General features: G+C 37.5%; 1 protein-coding gene and 1 long non-coding RNA gene across 9 annotated transcripts in view; one reads left to right on the top strand and one right to left on the bottom strand.

Annotated features, from left to right (window-relative positions):
- CPQ (carboxypeptidase Q) overlaps positions 1-23,338 on the bottom strand; it is a 549,531-nt gene that overhangs the window by 467,994 nt on the left and 58,199 nt on the right. The gene's annotated exons all lie outside the window — the stretch shown is intronic.
- LOC111750071 (uncharacterized) lies at positions 1,055-21,625 on the top strand. The gene is made up of 3 exons (XR_002785206.2): positions 1,055-1,330; positions 12,871-12,922; positions 17,656-21,625. It is a non-coding gene; the product is annotated as an uncharacterized LOC111750071 (long non-coding RNA).

Genomic DNA, 23,338 nt, shown 5'->3' with positions numbered 1-23,338 from the left:
TTAGCTAATACTCTTGTATTTTTTCTTTGATTCATCGTACGACTGGTCCAAAAGTTTTCAATCACTTTTTAACCACTTTATTGAGGTATAATTAACATACAATAAGTTACACATATTTAAAATACACAAGTTGATAAATTTTGACATAGGTTTACATCCAGGAAAACATTACCACAATTAAGATGCAGAAAGAGGCTTAGAAAGGATAAATGATGGTGTCAATTTCTCAGCATAATGAGGGGCAGAGCCACAATTTACACCCAGATCTGTGCCTGCAGAGCTGGTTCTTTTCACTACCCTGTATCCTATCGTCTCTCTTAAGGAGAGAAAGAGCAAAGAAAAACTGTAAAACTTTCTACCATGTAACTCCCCACTCTCTACCCTTGTAACTCCCACTCTCATTCCCTGCTGCAGGGCAAACACTCCCTAGTCAACCTGGTTGACCCTTCAGAGGGAGCTCCCCATTAGAGAGCAGAAGTCAAAACAGGGCTTCCAGAGAAAGAAAACAGGGGTGCTTGGATCACAGGTGCAGGAAAGCCCTGGCCCCGGAGGCAGCAGAGTCCCATTAGCAAGGCAGCTTGGGGCCATGGCAGCTTATCTGTATCTGATCAGCATCACTGAGTTCAGAACAACTTGTGTGCTTCAGGGGCAGATGTATAGCTTTCCTCCCACAAGCCAAAAACCAGCTGGGCCAGTCTTCTGGGCTCAAAACCACCTTGGGCAAGGAAAGCCTTAGAAGGAAAAGGAAAATGCTTGTTACCCACGAGTTCAGCACTTCTACACAACTATTCTGGCAATAGCACTTTGAAGATTTAGAAGAGAGATTTTTACCTGAAACTCATTATTAGCTCGTTCCCTATGAAATTTCAGGCAAAATGTTCAGCCACATACCAGTTTAATGGAGAAACATCCTGAGACTTTTACAGTTTCAGTTTCTCCAGTTAGGAGATTTTGCCTCTCTCTGACATAATTACAAGTTCCATATTTTTGCCCTAAGGCTAAAATGTAAATCATTTCCTGGTATACCACAACTTCCCAACATTGACTATATAAGGCAAGGCTGCATAGCATTTAAAATTAAAAACACCATTTTCCTAAATGTGTGTGTCATTATGATGTTTACCAATGTGCTTTTGCTAGTTAAATTCCAGTTTCCTGTGTTTTTCACTCAAAGACCTGCTGGCATCATGATACAAGCTCAGCAATGTAGCCTAAAACTTGCCATAGTTTTTCTTCTCTTTGGGTTCTCTTATGAGTTGCTTCATTACAGGCAGTCCCAGGGTTATGAACGAGATCCGACCCTACGTCTGTCCTTAAGTTGAATTTGGAGGTAAGTCGAAACAGGTACATAGCATTCTTATTTAGCGTCAGTTAGTCAAATGTTTGTCTTGTTGTTGTTAGGTGCCCTGTAGTAGGCTTCGACTCATAGCCACCCTGTGCACAACAGAACGAAACACTGCCCAGTCCTGCACCATTCTCACAATCATTGTCATGCTCAAGGCCATTGTTGCAGCCACTGTGTCAGTCCCTCTGGTTGAGCGTCTTCCTTTTTTTTGCTGGCTCTCTACCAAGCATGATGTCCTTCTCCAGGAACTAATCCCTCCTGATAACATATCCAAAGTATGATGATATAGTCTCATCATCCTTCCTTCTAAGTAACATTCTGGCTGTACTTCTTCCAAGACAGATCTGTTCATTCTTTTGGCAGTCCATGGTATATTCAATATTCTCTGTCAATACCACAATTCAAAGAGGTCAATCCTTTTAGCTTGAGAAATGCTAGTCTTCCTTATTCATCGCCCAGCTTTCACACGCATCTGAGGTGATTGAAAACACCATGGCTTGGTTCCAGAGCACCATAGCCTTCAAGGTGAAATCTTTGCTTTTCAACACTTTAAAGAGGTCTTTTGCAGATTTGCCCAATGCAATGCACTTCTGGATTTCTTTACTGCTGCTTGCACAGGTGCTGTGGATCTAAGTAAAATGAAATCTGACAACTTTAGTCTTTTCTCCATTTATCATGATGTTGCTTATTGGTCCAGTTGTGAAGATTTTTATTTTCTTTATGTTGAGGTGTAATCCATACTGAAGGCTATGGTCTTTGATCTTCATCCATAAGTGCTTCGTCTTCACTTTCAATAAGGAAGGTTGTGTCATCTGCATATCCCAGGTTGTTAATGAGCCTTCCTCCACTCCTGATGCCGTGTTATTCTTCACATAGTCCAGTTTCTCGGATTATTTGCTCGGCATACAGATTGAATAGGTATCGTGAAAGAATACAACCCTGACGCACGCCTTTCCTGATTTTAAACCATGCAGTATCCCCTTGTTCTGTTCAAATGACTGCCTCTTGATCTATGTACAAGTTCCTCATGAGCACAATTAAGTGTTCTGGAATTTTCATTCTTTGTGATACATGATCCGCACAGTAGAATGCCTTTGCATAGTCAATAAATACATGTAAACACCTTTCTGATATTCTCTGCTTCCAGCCAGGATCCATCTGACATGAGCAATGATATCCCTGGTTCCACGTCCTCTTCTAAATCCGACTTGAATTTCTGGCAGTGCCCAGTTAACATGCTGCTGCAGCTGCTTTTGAGGATCTTCAGCAAAATTTTGCTTGCATGCGATATTAATGATATTGTTCAATATCATTGAACCACACTCGACTGGTTCACTTTTCTTTGGAATAGGCATAAATATGGATCTCTTCCAGTCGGTTGGCCAGATAGCTGTCTTCCAAATTGCTTGGCATAGAAGAGTGAAAACTACCAGTGCTGCATCAGTTTGTTGAAACATCTCAATTGGTATTCAGTCAATACCTGGAGCCTTGTTTCTTGCCGATGCCTTCAGTGCAGCTTGGACTTCTTCCTTAAGTACCATCGGTTCCTCATCATATGCTACCTCCTGAAATGGCTGAATGTCGACAAATTCTTTTTCATATAGTAACTCTATGTATTCCTTCCATCCTCTTTTGATGCTTCCTGCATAGTTGAATATTTTCCCCGTCAAACTCTTCAATACGGCAACACCCAGCTTGATTTTTTTCTTCAGTTCCTTTCAGATTGAGAAATGCTGAGTGTGCTCTTCACTTTTGGTTTTCTATCTCCAGGTCTTTGCACATGTCAGGATAATACTTTGTCTTCTTGAGCCGCCCTTTGAAATCATCTGTTCAGCTCTTTTATTTCACCATTTCTTCCTTTCACTTTAGCTACTCGACGATCAAGAGCAAGTTTCAGTGTCTACTCTGACATCCGCTTTGGTCTTTTCTTTCTTTCCTGTCTTTTTAATGACCTCTTGCTTTCTGCATGTATGATGCCCTTGATGTCATTCCACAACTCATGTGGTCTTAGGTCATTAGTGTTCAATGCATCAAATCTATTCTTGAGATGGTCTCTGAATTCAGGTGGGATATGCTCAAGCTTGTACTTTGGCTCTTGTGGACTTGTTCTAATTTTCTTAATTTCATCTCCAACTTACCTATGAGCAATTGATGGTCTGTTCCATAGTTGGCCCCGGCCTTGTTCTGGCTGATAATATTGAGCTTTTCCATCGTCTCTTTCCACAGATGTAGTCATTTTGATTCCTGTGTATTCCATCTGACCAGGTCCATGTGTATATTCGCCATTTATGTTGATGAAAAAAGGTATTTGCAATGAAGAAGTCGTTGGTCTTGCAAAATTCTATCATGTGATCTCCAGCATTATTTCTGTCATCAAGGCCACATGTTTTGTCTTACTATAAAGTATATATTTTACCTTTCTACGTATATAAAATACTTAAGAAACACTTCCAAACCATGCAATGTTTTCATGATCATTACAAAGCAGAATGTGCGCTCGTTATTATGAACCATTGTATTTAACTCAAATTTTTAATATAACAGATTTTATGGCAGTCCATTCTTAAATATGAGTTGACCATAAATTGGATGTTCGTAACTTAGGGATTGCCTGTACATTCTTTATGGGGCACCAATGTACCAGTTATAAGGCTTTATAACCGGCAGGGCCTAAATTCATCTCCGTTTATTGAAGTCTCCTTAGACCCCTAACAACATTGCCCCTTCTCATTAGCCCTTGTAACACTGCCTTGAAGCTGGGTGCTACTGAGGCATACAGGAGATTTTTTTTATAGGCTTTAGTGTTTGATAGACCAGGATAAAAATCCTGACTCCTCCACTTACAAGCTTGAACAAATTTCTTCACCTCTTCAAACCTGCCTTCCTTCCTCTACAAAGTAGGAATGATAATACTAGACTCACAGAGTTTTTGAGAGGCAGATTTGTAATAGTCACTGGGCATATAGTGTTGTTGTTGTTGTTAGCTGCCCACTGAGAGGGCCCTGACTCACAGCGGGCCCCATGCACAAAGGAACAAAATGCTGCCTGGTCCTGCACCACCCCTTCGATCAGTTTCAGATCGGACTGTTGTGATCCATAGGGTGTCACTGGTTAATTTTTGGAAGTAGGTTGCCAGGCCTTTTTTCTTAGGGTTATAAAAAAAAAGAGAGAGTGTTAAATGATAAAATGTACATAAAGGGCTGTGGGATAAAGAACTAAGCATGGCCTTTTGTCTCTGGTTCCTGAATATAACCCAAGCAATGAAGATGACTTTGTTTTCCAAAATAGCCAAGCATATAGGCTACGCAGACCCCACACCTGGCAAACTAACTTCAGGAAGAGAAAGGGCATGATGCAGTCATGCATATTCATTGACTGGGTTGATCATTAACTATGCATTAAGGCCCCAGTCTGGCATATTCACTGAGGTCCCAATGACTAAGGGACCTAGACCTTGGAGCTTCTTCGTTTGGTGCTTCCTGGAGTGGTGAGAACATCTATGCATGGGAAAGGGTGTATCAAGTCCTCAGGGACAATGGAAGTTTCTTACCTAGGCCCTTCCCAGACATTGCCCGATGTGTCTCTTTGCTTGTATCCTTTCTGGTTATAATAAATGGTTAAGTATAAGTATAGGTAATAGCCTCCATGAATTTTGTGAGCTGTTACAGAGAATTAACGAACCTACAGTTAGCAATGAGCCAGCAGGGCTGAAGACTCAGCTCTAGGTGGCTGGGTAATAGAGACAGGCTGCATGGGCAGTTGATGAAAAAGGATACAGTCCTTCTAGGATGTGACCTGTTCCCAGAGGACTAGAGAGAGAAATAGGGGTCAGGTGGTCTGAAGTGCAAGGAGTTGTGAAGACTCCTGAACTTATGGCTGGTACACAATGACCTGATCCTGGGTGCCAGGGATGAGGTCTGACCTAACTCTGGGTGGTTAGGGTCAGAGAGAAAATGTCATGTGAAGTGGCTGGTGACACGGAATAAAGATGTGGGAAGGTGAGGCCTGGATCCATTTCCAGCCGGGAATTAGATTCATCCTGATCCTTGTCGCACAGTCCATGGCAAAAGTGGCGTTTCCCCACTTTGTCCCTTCTTTTAGGGCATTTCAAGGGCCTAGCCCAGTAACTGGCAGATTGTAAATACTCACTGTAAGCAACCGTTAATTACCGTTAGCAATAATGATAGGCAACATGCCCTTCCCATACTAACCAAGACATGGCTCCTAGTCAATATGCAGCCACCTTACTTATTGCATGACCTTGGATAAGTCACTAAAATGCTCGCACCTCAGCCTCCTTATCTATAAAATAGGAATGATAGTAATACTCCCAACATTTTTCATGGCACTGTTGGGAGTATCAAATAAAATAATGGGTATAAAAGCACTCAATGGAAGTTATAGTCCAGAAATTTTAAAAGGCATTGTAATTACAAAGGAGCTCTAGTAGTGCAGTGGTTTAAGCACTCAGCTGCTAACCGAAAGGTCAGCAGTTCAAACCCACCAGCCACTCCATGCATGAAAGATGTAGCAGTCTGCTTCCGTAAAGATTACAGTCTTGGAAACCCTATGGGACAGTTCTACTCTGTCCTATAGGGTCACTATAAATCGGAATTGACTCCACAACAATGGGTTTTTATTACTATTACAATACAAAATATTATACAAATGCTAATGATAAGGTTCTTAAAGTTCATCTAAAAAGCAAGTTAGTCTTAATGGGGCTTAACCGAGTACAAAAATATATATATATATATATATATATATATATATATATATATATATATATATATATATATATATATATATATCAACCCAGAAGCATCCATTAACCTGAAAAATCACACTTCAAAGAAGGGTTTTAATGCTTCATACATATTTATGTGGTCTGTCTCTGACTTTGGTATTCAACAGCCCATTTTCCTAATACTAAAATCCCTTCTTCTCTCATTGGAGGTTTACAGGGAAGGGAAGAAAGCAGAGATGAGAATAAGTTGAGCACCCAAAAGCAGATAAAGAACAGGGCAGGGATGGAGCAAGATGAGTGGTTCCATCCTGGAGAGGCCTCAAGGAGGACGTTTGCTGGCATAGTCCCAGGAGACAAGACTAGGTAGCACATTATTTCCCCTGCCAAGAGACCAAGAAACCAGGGAATGAGGTCTCCTCAGTAAACACTTGGGTTCAAAGTCCTCCTTGAAAAATAGAACTCAAATCCTTTCCTTTTCCAAGATTTTGCATTGGTAGAAAAAAGAAGAGTTAGAGCTGACTCCTTTCTCCTTCACGAAGCTGACCAGCATCAGTAGACATGCATTCAACATCTATTATATGGGGAATATAAGGAGTAAGGTTTGGCTTCCACCTTCAAGAAAGTGTCTCACAATCTAAGTGGTGATACAGTACCAGAGAGAATTATCGATGCAAGGGATAAACCAGAATGTGGTAGCAATAAGAAGATTCATAAAGGAACTCAGGGGTAAAATGATTGGGAGAGTACCCAAGATGAGTTTAGCGAGAGAGATTTCAATTTCCTAGTAAGAATTAAAAACACAAAAATAAAGACAAAACATGAAAAGCAAAAATTAAAATAACTAAAGAGAAAAACAAAAAGGCCACTTGACACGCTTTTTGTTGTTAGTTGTCAAATTGCCGTCAAATTGAATTCCCCTCATGGTGACCCCACACGTGCAGACTAGAACTGCTCTACAGGGTTTTCAAGGCCATGACCTTTCAAAAGCGGATCACCAGGTCTGTTTTCCGAGGCATCTCTGGATGGGTTTGAACCAACAACCTATCAGCTAGTAGTCTAGCAATTAACCACTTGCACCATCCAGGGACTTCTTGATACACTTAGCACATTAAAAATCAGTAACCAACTAACTGTTGGATTTCTTCATATGGTAGCAGGCTGGATGGGCATGATAGGGTTGGTCCTCATTTCTCATTATACAAACCATGCAAACACAAAAACACACAACCACTGGCAAAGTACAAAAAGTCAAAGATCAGAGGGTAGGATAGTTCACTGTCGGGGTACGAATTCCATTTAATACAGCATCGGTGGGAAAGGATTAGAAAGTGCATTCTTAGACTGTACATCACATGCTTTATCCTCACAACAAGAACAGAATGGATGGTCTCAAAGAATGTAGGCAAACGAACTTGAGGAAACTGGGGCTGCAGTGGTCAGAAATATAGTGAACATTATCCAGTTTCATGGGAACTCTCTTTCTACCAGTCATGGGCTTCTACGCACAAGTCTTCCGGTCCCATGAGCTCTACTCACCCTACTTTTGCTTAAGAGACCTCAGCTTTCCAAATTTAGCAAGAAAATGAGTATGAGTGGAAGCAGTTTTTAATAAAAAGCTTCATAAATTGGAGCAAAGACCACAGGAACTCACATTCTAGGAGGGCAGAGAGTATTGTTAACACTTTACACTAATTAAATAATTGCAAACTGCTCGTAACCCTATAGTTTCAAACATTTTAAAAGTTGTATTAAGAGTATATTAACTGTTGTTAGGTGCCATCAAGTTGGTTCTAACACATAGCGACCCTATGTACAACAAAACGAAACACTGCCCAGCCCTGCACCATCCTCACAATCATTGCTATGTTTGAATCCATTGTTGCAGCCACTGTGTCAATCCATCTCACAGAGGGTCTTCCTCTTTTTCCCTGACCCTCTACTTTACCGAGCATGGTTTCCTTATCCAGGTACTGGTCCCTCCTGATAACATATCAAAGGATGTAAGGTGAAGTCTCATCATCCTTGCTTCTAAGGAGCATTCTGGCTGTACTTCTTCCAAGACAGATTCGTTCGTTATTTTGGCAGTCCATGGTACATTCAATATTCTCTGTCAATACCACAATTTGAAGGCATCGATTCTTCTTCAGTCTTCTTTATTCATTGTGCAGCTTTTGCATGCATACGAGGCAACTGAAAACATCATGGCTTGGGTGAGGAGTACCTTAGTCCTCAAAGTGACATCGTTGCTTTTTTAACACTTTAAAGAGGTCTTTTGCAGCTGATTTGCCCAATGCAATACGTCCTTTGATTTCTTGATTGCTGCTTCCATGGGTGTTGATTGTGGATCCAAGTAAAATGAAATCTTTGACAACTTCAATATTTTCTCCCTTTATCATGATATTGCTTATTGGTCCAGTTGTGAGGATTTTGTTTTCTTTATGTTGAGGTGTAATCCATACTAAAGGCTACAGTCTTTGATCTTCATCAGTAAGTGCTTCAAGCCCTCTTCACTTTCAGCAAGCAAGGTTGTGTCATCTGCATATCACAGGTTGTTAATGAGTCCACCTCCAATCTTGATACTATGTCCTTCTTCATATAGTCCATTTTCTCTGATTACTTGTTCAGCATACAGATTGAATGAGTACGGTGAAAGGATATAACCTGACACACACCTTTCCTGATTTTAAACCCCACAGTATCCCCTCTTTCTATTCCAACAACTGCCTCTAGGTCAATATACAGGTTGCACATGAGCACAATTAAGTGTTCTGGAATTCCCACTCTTTGCAATGTTATCCATAATTTGTTATGATCCATACAGTCGAATACCTTTGCAAAGTCAATAAAACACAGGAAACATCTTTCTGGTATTCTCTGTGTTCAGCCAAGATTCCCCTGACATCAGCAATGATATCCCTCATTCCACATCCTCTTCTGAATCTGGCTTGAATTTCTGCAAGTTCCTTGTTGATGTACTGCTGCAACCACTTTTGAATGAACTTCAGTAAAATTTTACTTGCATGTGATATTAATAACACTGTTCAGTAATTTCCACGTTCTAGTGGATAACCTTTCTTTGGAATGAGTACAAATACAGACATAACCCATTTCCAAGTTGATTTCAACCCATAACAACCCTATAGGACAGAGAACTGCCCTGTAGGGTTTCCAAGGAGCAGCTGGTGTATTCGAACTGCTGACCTTTTTGTTAGCAGCCGAGCCCTTAACCACTGAATACCTCATTTTATTGTGTTTCACTTTTTGTGCTTCGCAGATATTGCATTTTTCACAAGTTGAAGGTTTGTATCAACCCTGAGTCAAGCAAATCTATTGGTGTCACTTTTCCAACAGCATATGCTCACTTTGTCTCTGTGTCACATTTTGGTAATTCTCACAATATTTCAGACTTTTTCATTATTATTATGTCTGTTACGGTGTTCTGGATCAGTGATCTTTGATGTTACTATTGTAACTGTTTTGGGGCACCACGAACCACGCCCAAATAATGTTGTGCGTGTTTTGACTGCTCCACTGACCAGCCATTCCCCCGTCTCTCTCTCTCTCTCTCTCTCTCCGCCCTCAGGTCTCCCTAATCCCTGAGAGATGCCAATATTGAAATTAGGCCCATTAATAACCCTACAATGGCCTCTAAGTGTTCAAGTGAAAGGAAGAGTCCCCCGTCTCTTACTTTAAATCAAAAGCTAGAAATGATTAAGTTTAGTGAGGAAGGCATGTTGAAAGCCAAGATTGGCTGAAAGCTAGTCCTCTTGTGCCAAACAGTTAACCAAGTTGTAAACACAAAGGAAAAGTTCTTGAAGGAAATTAAAAGTGCTACTCCAGTGAACACATGAATGATTAGAAAGCAAAATAGCCTTATTGCAGATACGGAAAAAGTTTTAGTGGTCTGGATGATTTCCCTTAAGCCAAAGCCTAATCCAAAGTAGGCCCTAACTCTCTTCGATTCTATGAAGACTGAGAAAGATGAGGAAGCTGCGGAAAAAAAGTTTGAAGGTAGATAGAGGTTGGTTCAGGAATATCTTAAAATAACAAAGGGTCAAAAATGTTTAAAGTTGATGAATCAAGAAGCTGAGATTTAAGTATTTTTACAAATTATAAAAGTCACTTATATAAGAACAAAAAGTGAAAACTGGGAGAAATTTGAAAAGGAGAGGTAAGGGTAAACCAAAAAAACCAAACCCAGGGCCATCAAGTTGATTCCAACTCATAGCCACCTTATAGGACAGAGTAGAATTCCAAGGAGCGCCTGGTGGATTCGAACTGCCAGCCTTTTGGTCAGCAGTCATAGCTCTTAACCACTACGCCACCAGGGCTTCCTAGGTAAGGGTAGTTTAAGTTAAATATTAATCTTTCATATTGAAGAATCAATAGGTACTGTTTACAGTTAATAAACTAAGAATGAAAGATACAAACATACTATTTAGAGTTACAGAGGTAACTACCAAAAGAAATAAAAATAGTGAAAAGTGTTCAAAAGCAATTACCACTGAAGCGTAAGATTGGAGGAGGGAAGTCTGAAGAAAGATTTTACTTTTCATGTACGGTATTACTTCTAGGGTTTTGTATTTAAGAACTAAAACTTACAATCCAGAAATAAGGAATGAAAACCATTAAACTTCATGTGCCAAATATAATGGCATAAGATATCAAACAAAAAATTTATCAGAATGTAAAAATGGCACAGAAGCATCATCTAACCTCCTCTAACTTCACAAGGAAGAAGAACCATTATCAGCTTCAACAGCCCAGGGCTAATTGCTATAAGTTGAAGGTCAAACATGCCTCCTCTCTCCAACAGCTTTTTTGTACTAATTCTGATTCCAACTGTCCCTCCCACTGCACTCTCTACTTCTCTGCTGGGTTCCATAATTCATTGCAACGGCCACACAGAACTCACAGACCATACTCACAGTTATGGGGTTTATTAGGGAAGTAACAGGTTACAATTTAGGTTCAGGAAATACTCAGGATACAGTTGTTCCATCAGGACAGCCTCTTCTCAGCTGTGCCACAGGCGGACCTCTTCTTGGCCCTTAGGTTCCTCAGCCCCTCAGCCTGGCCTGTGCCCTGCTCAGACAAGTGTTATGAAGCTTTTTTTGCTCCACCAGTAAGAGTCCAAAGGCATCCCAATCCACCAGCAAGCCTCAGCCCAAAGGCACTCAGCTCTCTTGCTTTGAGCCTAGCTCTCCCGCCAAGTACCCGGAAGCATTCAACTTCACCAGGAAGCCTCCCGCCTGAAAGCACTCAGCTCTCTCGCTCTGTGGGTCAGCACACCCACTGTAACCACCTTTCTCCATGGGCTAGAAAGCCCACCATGCCGTATCCTGACAGTCTCCTGGTTCAGCTGCCTCTGCTGCCACCATTTCTCTGCTGCTGCTTCTCGCCATCTCTCGCTGTCTCCGATGTTACAGCTCTCTGTCTGTCTCCTGGGTCTAGGAGGTCTCAGCACAGGGATCCCGGGTCCAATGGATGTTCTCCATTCCTAGTTTTTCTTTTTTGGTAGTAGTAGGTCCCTCTTAGCTCTGGGGTTGACTCTCATTTAAGCCTAGCAGGATGGCAAAATTGACTAATCCCCTTGTCAGGATTTCATACACCTTATTTGCCTGGTCCAATCCCACAAGGGCACTATGCACCTTATTTATATTAGCAAGCTATCCAATCCCCTTGGTGAGCCATGGCACCTCATTTGCATAGTTCTCAACCAGTGGGAGTTACAAAGGCTATATAGCTAGAAGGGCCATAGTAAGTAATTCACTGCAACACACAGAAATACATATATAGAAATTGAGAAAAATTCAATTTTAGAAGAAAACTTATTTACCATTCTCTATAAAAAATTAAGTAAACCACAAAAACAAAAATTATTTTGAATTAATATACTTTGTACCCTATGGAGGCTATATATTTTTAAAATATCTATGAAATATTTATAAAAATTAACCATGTATGTAATTGATCACATGATAAATCTCAGTTCTTTCCAAAGCATAGAAATTGTAGACTGCATTGTCCAATTGCAATACAATAAAATTAGAAATTAATAACAAAATAATTTAGTATTCTACAAACAAGGATTTTAAAACCATTCTCCTAATAAAAGTATCAAATAGGAAATCTAAATTATAAGTAAAAGCTCCTTTAAAATAATGCAAATGATAAGTAAGTAAAATTGTATGGATTCCTGACAAAACTATACTCAAAAGCAAAATCCACTTTTAATAGCTCTGGAAGAAAACATACACAGCTGGTAACTTTGGTTACCTCCTGGTGAGGAACTAGAAAACTGAGGCAGGGGAAGGAAGCAGACTTACTTTTCTCTTTGTGTACTTAAAATTTTGTGTCATGTGCATAAAGGGCCACAAAATACAAAACTATTTTTACATCAAATTGATAGACTTAAATATTTTCATTACTAACCAAAAATGTTGCTTTAAATGAACTATTCAATCAACACAATAAGCTAGAAAAGAAAGAAAAAACAACTGCAAGGACAGCAGGAATAATAAAGATCTAAGCAGAAAGCTAACAATTTTAAAACAATAAAACTAATAGATGGACAGATGAATGAGTGGATGGAAGAAAGGAAGGAAGGGAAGGGAAAAGAAAGAAGAGGTGGTTCTTCAAAAAAAGTTTTAAAAATCAGTGAACCTCTGACAAGTCTAAATAGAAAAGAAACAAAATTAGAAAAAAGGTAGGAAATAAGAGCTAAAAGCCATACTTATTTACTAAGAGCCACGCATTTTTTTTTTTTTTTTTTTAGGTTTCAAGCATTTGGCATAGATCATCTCATTTGATTCTATTATAACAGATAGGTAAGATGTATTTTAAGAATTTAAGAGCATTCTATCCATAATTATTTTTTTTTTAATTTAAAAATCACAAAAAACTGAATAATTTTCTGGGACTGTAAATTAATAAAATTGATTTGATGGAATAGGAAAGCTGAATAGACTAATAATCATGGAAGACACTGCAAATGCTATCAAGGAATGATAAAAGTGGTTCCAAGACCAGACAATGTTATGGGCAAAGCCTTTCAAGTTTTCAAGAAACTGATAACATCCATATTGCATCATCTATTCCAGAGCATATGAAATTAGAGAAAGCTTTTTTTTATCCCAACTCACTTTATGAGGTTAGTATTACCCTGATACCAAACTCTGACAATGACTAATATTTTCCCATCTGTGGAAATTAGTGTCACTTTCTATAAGGGAAAAGTCTATTGTGGATTAGTTTGGGAAACACCGTCTCAGAGATTTACAGCATGCATTAGTTAGCATAATAAGGTTTCTGAGAGACTAGAGCAATGAAATTTGTTAAAATGTTTTAATTCACCTTTTTTTCCAAATATACTTGACCAAGGAACCACTTTGTTTTTTTCTCATAATATTCCTTCTTAAAATACACTTAAAAAAATGCTATTCCAGTCAAATTTATGAATATAGTTGTGAAAATCCTAAATAAGGAACCAGTGAAATGAAGTCAAAATATATTGAAATAATAAGCCTGCAGGATCCAGTACAAATTATCTCAGAAATGCAAGGATTACTAGAAAATAGATTAATATAACGCAGCACATCATTAGGTGAAATAAGAAAGAGCATATAATTATCAGAAAACACAAAAATCATTTTTATTTTTAAGTCTCCTAGTGAACTAGGAAGAAAAGCATATTTCCTAATCTTTCTTAGACCAATTCCCAACACCTCTTAACAGCAAAATTCTAAAGCCACACTCCTTAAAATAAAAGGAAGGTAAGGATGTCCAGAATCAATACTAACCTGCAAGAAAAAAAAAGAGGATAGAAATTGTAATTCTTCATATAAGATGATATGATTGTTTTTCTAGAAAATATAAGAGAACGAACCAAAAAAACTATTAAAACTAATAATAAACTCCGTAAAACACCTAATTCTAAAACATGTATTCCTTTCCTGTATAGTAGCAATAGCCAGTTAGAAAATGTAATGATAGGGAAAATCCAACTCACAGTCCCAACAAACTATAAATTACTTAAGCAAAATCTTGAGAGATCTTACTTTACTGCAAAACACAGAAGAAAACTTGAAGAAAAACATAAAATATGTTGCTGGAGGGGAAGGCTAAATAATAGAAAACGTCAATTATTCCCAAAATATATTTTTGATGTAGTGCCAAGTACATTTCGACAAACACTGTGCGTGAGAATAGCTAAATTTAAAAAAATAAACCAAAATGAGGGGAAATGTACACAAAATAGATATTAAACTGTATTTTAATTCTTTAGTAATTAAAACAGTATCATGCTGGTGTGAGAATCAATCATCAGATCAACGCAACAAAAGAGGCCTGAAACATACCCTTGTGTACATTATAACTTAACATATAGGAAAGTACACACCACTAGTCAAAACGAAAAAAATGGAGAGCTCGATGAACAGTTAAGTGTAAAACTAAGTATTTTGGAAGGAAAAAAAAATTAGTGATAGTCTCACCTTACAAGATACAAAAAATGAATTCCAGAATTAAATGAAAATATATTTTTATAGTAGAATAGGTAAATATTTGTCAAATTTTTGAAAGGAAGAATATTCTAAACATAATAGCACTGGGAGGGCTGGCAGGATAAAATGGTGGAATGGCACTGGATCATGACACCTGACTCTCAAGACCCTAACTAAACGAGCACAAACAATGAGCAATCGGAAATATACCAGCAGCACTCCAACGAAGGAAGGGACACAACCTCATACCAAGGAAGGGACTACTAATCTCATGCCACATTGTCTGAAAAGTGAAAAAGGCGAGAAAAGATCTCAGGTATCAAAAAGCAGCTATCCCCCAAAAGCAGTTCTAACGGAAGATGACAAATGGGTAAAGTTCAAAATCTCTGCCCAATATTACCTAATAGCACCAAGTGTGTGGTAACATTGTCTGCCTATTTGATCATTAAATTTGCAAACACATGTGGCACATTTACTCTGTTCCACCTGTTGTTCAACCTTGAGATTTCCAGTCCGAAGGAATTATCCTTTGTTCAAAAAACCTGTTGCTGTCGAGTAGATTCTAACTCATAGCGACCCTACTGGACAGAGTAGAACTGCATCATAGGATTTCCAAGTAGCAGCTGGTGGATTCAAACTGCTGACCTTTCTGTTAGCAACTGAGCTCTTAACCACTGCACCACCAGGGCTCCTCACTGCACCACCAGTGTTCCATTCTTTATAGAGCTAATAATTTTGAAAAACATTATTATTTCTTTATAATTTAAGTTTTACATGGTCTCTATACAAAATTTGGGAACTCTGGTGGTGTAGTGGCTAAGAGTTCGACTGCCAACCAAAAGGTTAGCAGTTCAAATTCACAAGGCACTCCTTGGAAACCCTGTGGAGCAGTTCTACTCTGTCCTATAGGGTTGCTATGAGTCAGAATCGACTCAATGGCAAGATTTTGGGTTTTTTTATACAAAATTTGGAGCATAAAGACAAATCAAAGAAAAACGGCTCAGTGTATAATTCTCAGTAATTGGTGCATATATACATATATATGTTTTACCAAAATTAGTCATAATTTACCTATGGTTTCATAGATTGCTTTTTTAAAAATCTGACAATGTATCATGTGTCTCTGTCCTTTTTCATACATGTATCTCTATATCATTATTTCAATGCCTGCATGACACTTTGTTATACAGACAATTTGTTTGATTAGTGCCCTGTTTTTGGACTTTTAGATTGATTCCAGATAAATACCCTCATACAAACATTTTGGTACACTTGTCAGATTATATCCTTAAGAAAAATTCTTAGAAGTGAAATTAGTAGGAAAAGAAAGTCTAAATCACCTTTAACATTTTAACATGCACCGCAAAACTCTACTCCAGAAAAGGTGTACTAATTTACACTTCTATCTTCCTCACCAATAGTGTCAAGCGTCTGCTTTCTCAGACCCTAGACAGCACCCAGTACTGTGGTACCTCCTTGACTACTGTGCCCTTGCATTTCCCTACTTAACAAGTTCTTTGCCTGCTAAGTTCTTAGTTCTTTGAGCTAAGGCTTTTTCACAGTCCCCAGTCTCAGGTTGGAGAAGAGCACTCCTTTCAAGCGGCAGGCTCCTTCCCTCTCTTTGACATCTAGCCCTAGAAGGTCTTTGTTGTTTATTGACAAACCATTTCAACAATTTTCAGATCAGAATAGAAGACTGGGAATTCCTGAGCTCTGATCCTTGCTGACTGAAAGATCAAAGCATTGGCCCTAATCCAGATTTTGGACAGGCACAAATCTATTAATCCAAAAAGACAGTTGCAAGCTTTTCAAATAACCATCCACACATCATTCTCAACAGATGAGTTTTTCTTGGCTGCTTTTTGACAGTGTTGAACTAGCTTCCCAGAGCAGGGAGGGTAGTCAGATCACTTGGCCAGCCTGTCATCACTAAATAGGAACACATAATATTCTGTGTCCTAAGTACTAAAAAATAAAAATAAAAAAAAAATTTTTTTTTTAAGGACTACAGAAGAAAGTAAGGAGGATAAGGTTCTTGAGGAACAAATATCTTAGTCAAAACAAGACTTTGATTTAAGATCAATTATTGAACATCAACTTTGTGTCTGGCCCCACACAGGCACTTTGATATAAAACTGAATGAGACATAACCCAGCAAGAAAGGCAAAAACATAATAATAACTACTGATGTTATTGATATTATTATTGTTGTTATTATTGGTGTTGTTATTATTATGTTCAATATGAATTATTTTTTAAAGTATAGACAAATGTACCAAGTAACATGGAACATCAAAGGAAAGAGTAGTTGATTCTGTTGGGGTCAGAGAAGGCTTCTCAGAGAGGGTAACAAGTCCACTGGGTCTTGAAAAATAAGTAGTTTTTCAGAAGATGAAGTTTTGGAGGCATTCGAGACAGAGAGAACCACAAGGACACAGGCCCTGTTACTTTGCCGCTTACAGAAAACACTGGGTGTTCCACAAACTGAATCAAGGCTTTTTCCTGTTCAAGTCACATAATGGCAAGTTGATGCATTCTGTGGCAAATCTGTTTTTGAAAAAGTAATATACAAAATTTTCTTAATTTTAAGTAATTCTTACACAAATATTTCTTTGATATTTGTTTTCACTTTTCTAATAACAAGAATTATTAGCAAACAATAAAAAATAAATACATTAAGGGAAAACACAGAAAGGGGCAAACTAAATTCAGTGCTTGTTTTTTTTATTAATACATGCTTATGGTTTCATCTTTTTTTTTATGAATAAGATTGTCCCTACATCATTCAATGGAGTAAAATAAAAGCTATATTATATTTAAAAAACAAACAAAAAAAATAAATAACGCTAGGTAATCGGCTACCTAAAGCAGTTTGAGAACCAAAGGATGCCTGGGTGAATGAGGGTGGAAATTTAGGAGATAAAACTATAAAGATAAACTACGATGCAATACTTGGAAAGGCCTAAAAAGCTCCGCTAAGAAATTAGGGGCTTTTTAACGCAAAGAAATAACATATCAATTGTGTGTGGAATTTTGTATGTGTGTTTGTTGTTTTATAGACCAAAAACAAACAACTGATGACTGCATAAAGGATGGACCTGACTGAGAAGAGACTGAAGTAACTGTAGTAATGCAGGAAACAAAACTGGACCAAAACAGATAAGCTAGGAGAAGCAGACACAGCTAATGAAAATAGTATATTGTCATCACATGCTAATTAGTTCATTTCTGGCAAATTTAAGCCCATTATAGGCTCTGACATCAAAGAAGAAGAATAAAGAAATCTCTGCCAAAATGAAATCCGTAATTGCTGTCTCCCTTCATCTCTCTCACTCAGAAAATCATAGGACATCAGAGGTAGAAAGAACCTTAGAGTTTACCTCATCCAGAGAGGCTCAAATTAGTGCACACAAAAATCACTTAGATTTTTAAAAGGTAGGTACCTGAGTCCCACCCTGGGAGATTCCTATTCAAGAGGTTTGGGTGGAGTCCAGGAAACCAGATTTTTACCAAACTTTACTGCTGCTTTTGATGCATGTGATCCAATGACTGTATTCTGAGAATCACTGATCTAGTGCAAGTCCCTCAAGTGTCAGATAAGAAAACAGCCAGGAAGATAAAAGCAGTGACTCTAATCTCGAGCAGTTCCAGAATTAAACCTTGAGCTCCTAATCCCCAGTACTGGTAATCTTTACACTATACTGCTCTGACTTCCCAAACAACCCAGAATCAACTTGAGTCCAGCAAGATGAAACCAGAATAACCAATCAATAGAGACACATGGCCCAATTCTGAAAGCAAGAATTTTTCTTGGGTGTTTTGTTGGCCTCACATAGCAGGTGACGTCACATTCGCTGAAGGCCTTTCTCTATATTTGTTCACACTCTAGTAGCTTTTAAAATTCATTCTTCTTTCTATGCACTGGGCAGCACTTTATTGGTCCATTCAAATAATGAGCCCAGTTAAACGCAAAATGCCAATTTCCAGGTATTAGCCATGTCATATAACTTATAACCCAAGAGTCAGAAACCCCTGCGAAATATGTTGGAACACAACATTTGACTATTAGAGTTGTGGAGCTGAAGGATGCTAAAACTCTACCACTAACTACTTAGCAAATCACAATCTCCTTATGCCTGTTTCTTCATACGTCAAAAAGCTATAATGAGATTTGTCCCCTTCACCTCAGAGAGACGTAGGAAGCAGTTAGTCGTGAAACTGCTTTTACAAGGATTAAAAGGACTACCTGAAAGTAAGGAATGTGTGAAATCCTTCTGTGTATGCTTCAGCTGCCACTACTGAATACCTGCAGAGTGAGGTATAAATCAACAGAAGCTTCTGGAAGAAATATGCTTTTGGCTGGGCTTTTAAAGAGGGGGCAGTGGTTGCTGATGGAATGCTAGTATGGATAAAAAAAATAAGATGGACAGAAGCAGGTCTACACGGAGCTAGCCTAAAGAGACTGCTGACAGAACAAATTTTTTATTTTTATGGGCTCTTGACCTTCACAAGACATAATGTGCCAACAAAGCAAGACACAAAGGATAAAATTTTTATTTTTCCATTGAATTCTGGATACCTTCTAAATGCTCTCACCTAGCTCTAAAATAATATTTCATTTTAAAACATTGTATATACTTAAAATTAGGCACAAATTTATTGTTAAGTAAGGTTTTTAATATGTGGCATGTTGATAGTAAATGGAGTCTCTCAGCTTTTGCATTTCTCGGCTCCAGCACTTCAAATTAACTAACCTTAAGCTGCACTTGTGTTTTCACTCTGTAAAACACACATGACTTGTTTCTCTCCTATCTAAACAGACCATCATCACATCATCATCAAATAGCATTTTATTAAGCTCCACATGTGCACATCATGTAACCCTGCACTAAGGAAACTGGGTAAAGAAAGGATAAGTTCATATTGCGGCTACTTTCAGAAAGCAGGGAGAGCTGTGAAAGGCATACACTTGTTAAGCTTTGGCATGGTTTCAATACGCTGATGGAAACTGAAATAGACCTTAATGATTATCTAATCTAAGTATCTGTTATAAAGTACAACTTCCTACTCAAAATAAAACTTTCCCTATAATACTCTTGACATATGACCACCTTGTCTCTGTTTGGAAACATCCAGTGATGTGATGCTCAGTAACTCAAATGATAGTTCCTACATTTTTTAACAATTTTAATTATTAGAGAGTTCTTCCTTTATTTATTTACCAGTTCTCTTCCATGTGATATAAGTCAGCAAAAAGAACAAGGGTTTTAGAGTCAGACAGAATTAAGTAGGATTCCCAATTCTGTCACTTACTAGTTGTATGACCTCGAGTATCTTCTTTAAAGTCTCTGAGCCTCAGTTTCCTCACCTATAAAAATGAGGATAATATTCTTCAAAAAGAAGTTAAACATAGAATTACCATATGATCCAACAATTCCATTCCGAGGTATATGCTCAAAAGACTTGAAAGCAGGGACTCAAACACACACTTGTACGCCATTGTTCATTGCAGCATTATTCACAATAGACAAAAGGTAGAAAAAAAATCAAGGATCCATCAACAGATGAATGGACAAATAAAATGTGGTATATACATTTATTTTTTATATACATACAATGAAATACTCTTCAACCCTGAAGAGAAATGAAGTTCTGATACATGCTACAACATGGATGAATCTTAAAAACATTATGTTAGTTCAGTTAAATAAGTCAGACACAAACGGACAAATATTGTATGATTCCAATTGTACGAAATATCTAGAATAGACATGCATAGAGTTTATTAGTGGTTACAGGGGCTAGAAGAGGGGAAAATGTGGAGACGTTGCTTAAAGGTACTGAGTTTTTGTTTGGGGAGATGAAAAACTCTTGGAAATAGAAAGTGGTGACAGTTGCATAACATGGTGAATATAATTAATGTCATTAAATTGTCACTTAAAAATTATTAAAATGGCAAAATTGTTGTTATATGTATTTTACCACAAAGAAGACTTTTTCAAAAATATCTTCAGGGTTCAGGGGGAAAGAGGGAGGAATGAATAGGTGAAGCACAGGGCATTTTAAGAGCAGTGAAATTACTTTACATGGAACTGTAATGGTAGATGCATGACATTGGGCATTTGTTAAAATCCATAGAACTGTACAACACAGAGAATGAGCCCTAACGTAAACTACAAATTATAGTTAGCCATAATATAGCGATATTGGCTCATTAATTGAAACAAATATACCACATGAATGCAAAATGCTAATAGTAGGGGAAACTGTGAGGGATGGAAGGAGGCATATAGAAAATCCTTGTACTTTCTGTGTAATTTTTCTGTAAACCTAAAGCAACTCTAAGAAATAAAGTGTATTTTTTAAAATGAGGATAATAAACTCCTACCTCTATTTATTATGTGAATTAAGCTATATGTGAAAAGTACTTAGAAATTTACCTGGCTCATAACAGTTCCTCGATGAAGAAAGTATCATTCTACCCATTTGTTCTAGCACTATCATTTGCTGCTAAATTTTTAATCCCCCATTTATATGCATATGATAGTCCTTCGAATATGTGATGCTGCTGAGCTTTTTCCTTCCTGACACTGCTCTTTATCCTGCTATCTATCTCTAGTTCTCACAACATTTTATGGGGCCATTTAATCCCAAACCATGACACTGTTGAGTGCCATAGGGATAGTCCAATGTAATGGGCTATGGATGAGTGACTGGGTGATTCAATGGTTGGGACATCTTCCAACCCAGGGATGTGAAACAATCCAGATCGACACCTTAATCCAAACTACTACAAGATGGAAGAATGAATCCAAATATAACATTAATCCTAACCAATGTAAATAGGCTAGATTATCTGGCTAAAAGACAAATACCACTGATTGGATTTTAAAATAATATACAACCCAAGTTATTTGCAAAAGACACATTTAAAGCTTAAAACACAAAAACTGAATGTGATAAAAGACATATTAAGAAAATACTACTCAAAATACTACTAAGGATGTATCAATATCAGACAAAATAAACTTAAAGGCAAAAGGACAACTAGATATAAAAAAGATCACTACATAAAAAGCTCAACTTACCAGCAAGATACAACAATTTTACATATATATGCACTTAATAACATAGATTCAAATATAGATAAAGTTTGAACTACCGAGAAATTGGTAAACCCACATAATAAAAGAGTTTAACACACCTCCTTAGTAGCTGACATTTCAAACAACCAAAAAAAAAAAAAAAATCAGCAAGTAGATAAAAATTTGAACAACACAGTAAACTTGATCCAATATATATCTATAAAACAATGCATCTAACAACTTGATAATGTACATTTTTTTCAAGCACACATGAAATATTTATGAAAATTAACCACATTCCAAGCCATAGACTATATCTTAACAAATTATAGAGAGTGAGCATCTCTGAAATGCATCTCTCTTGTCAGATACTACATTATCTGACAACAATAGTTAAATTAGAAATCAGCAGCAAAAAGAACTATTAAAAATTATATATTTGAAAAATTCAAAACATAATTCTAAATTACATATAGGTTGTAAAAGAATGGAAATTATAAAATACTTAGAACTGAAAGATAAAAAAGATACTATTAATCAAAACTTGTGGGATGCAGCTAGAGGCAGATTTATAGTCTTAAATACTTGTAAGTGGAGATAAGAAAGGTTGAAAAATTAATAAGCTAAGAATCCAACTTAATAAATTAGTAAAAGAATACCTAAATAAACATAAAAAATTGAGAAGGAAATAATAAAGATAAAAGCAGATATAAAATAGAAAGTAAATATACAATAAAGGGAAACAACAAAGCCAAATATTGGTTCTTTGTAAAAACCAATAAAATTAACACACCTTTGGCAAGAGAGAATGAGAAAAAAAGAAAGACAAATAATACTACAAAAAAAAAAAAAAAGACAGAACTACAGATGCAATAGATATTAAAAACTAAATAAGAGAATTTATAAAATCCTTTAGGTGAAATTTATGAAATCCTTCAGAGTAAACTGCTAGGATTTGCCTTTTAAAATGCAGGTTACAGCATGAAGAATGAACTAGAGACCAGGCAGAGTGGAGGTGGGGAGCCAGGTAGAAGCTATTGCAGTAATCCAGGTGGTGGCAGCCTGTAGTAAAGACAGGGTAGCAGAGATTGAGGGACATGGTCTGATTCCAAATATACTTTGGGTGTAGAAACAACAGAATTCAGTGAAAGTTAGGATTGGAGAAGATAGGGTTGGGGATGAAGGAGATGAACTGTTATAAATAATTCCCTTCCTCGCAGGGACAACTAGGTAGTATTATTGAAACAGCACCCCGGCATACAGCCGTACACATTGAAAACACCACCTCTTAGGGGTCTGCGATGTCCTACCTACAAAACCATATATGGCAGGCCTATCAGTGACAATTACTGAATCGGAAAACACTAGAGGAGAAGCAGATTTATGGAGAAAAATTATTAGTTTAATTTTAACATTTTTCATAAAGAAGGCAGTCTAATTAAAACTAAGTACAGGCTCAGGACTCTATACTCTTCTTACTTAGAAACTTTCTAAGTCTGCACTGAATATGGTTTAGCTATTCATTTAGCTATTGAGCACTTGGAATGTGCCTACTTGAAAATTAGGTATGCTTGGAGTATAAAACACACCTGATTTCACGAAACCACTACCCGTTGCCAACAAGTCGATTCCCATGCATTGCGACCCTATAGGACAG

This window comes from Loxodonta africana, chromosome 14, assembly GCF_030014295.1.
Source record: "Loxodonta africana isolate mLoxAfr1 chromosome 14, mLoxAfr1.hap2, whole genome shotgun sequence".
Classification (NCBI taxonomy): domain Eukaryota; kingdom Metazoa; phylum Chordata; class Mammalia; order Proboscidea; family Elephantidae; genus Loxodonta; species Loxodonta africana.
This window is presented reverse-complemented; position numbering and strand designations above follow the sequence as displayed.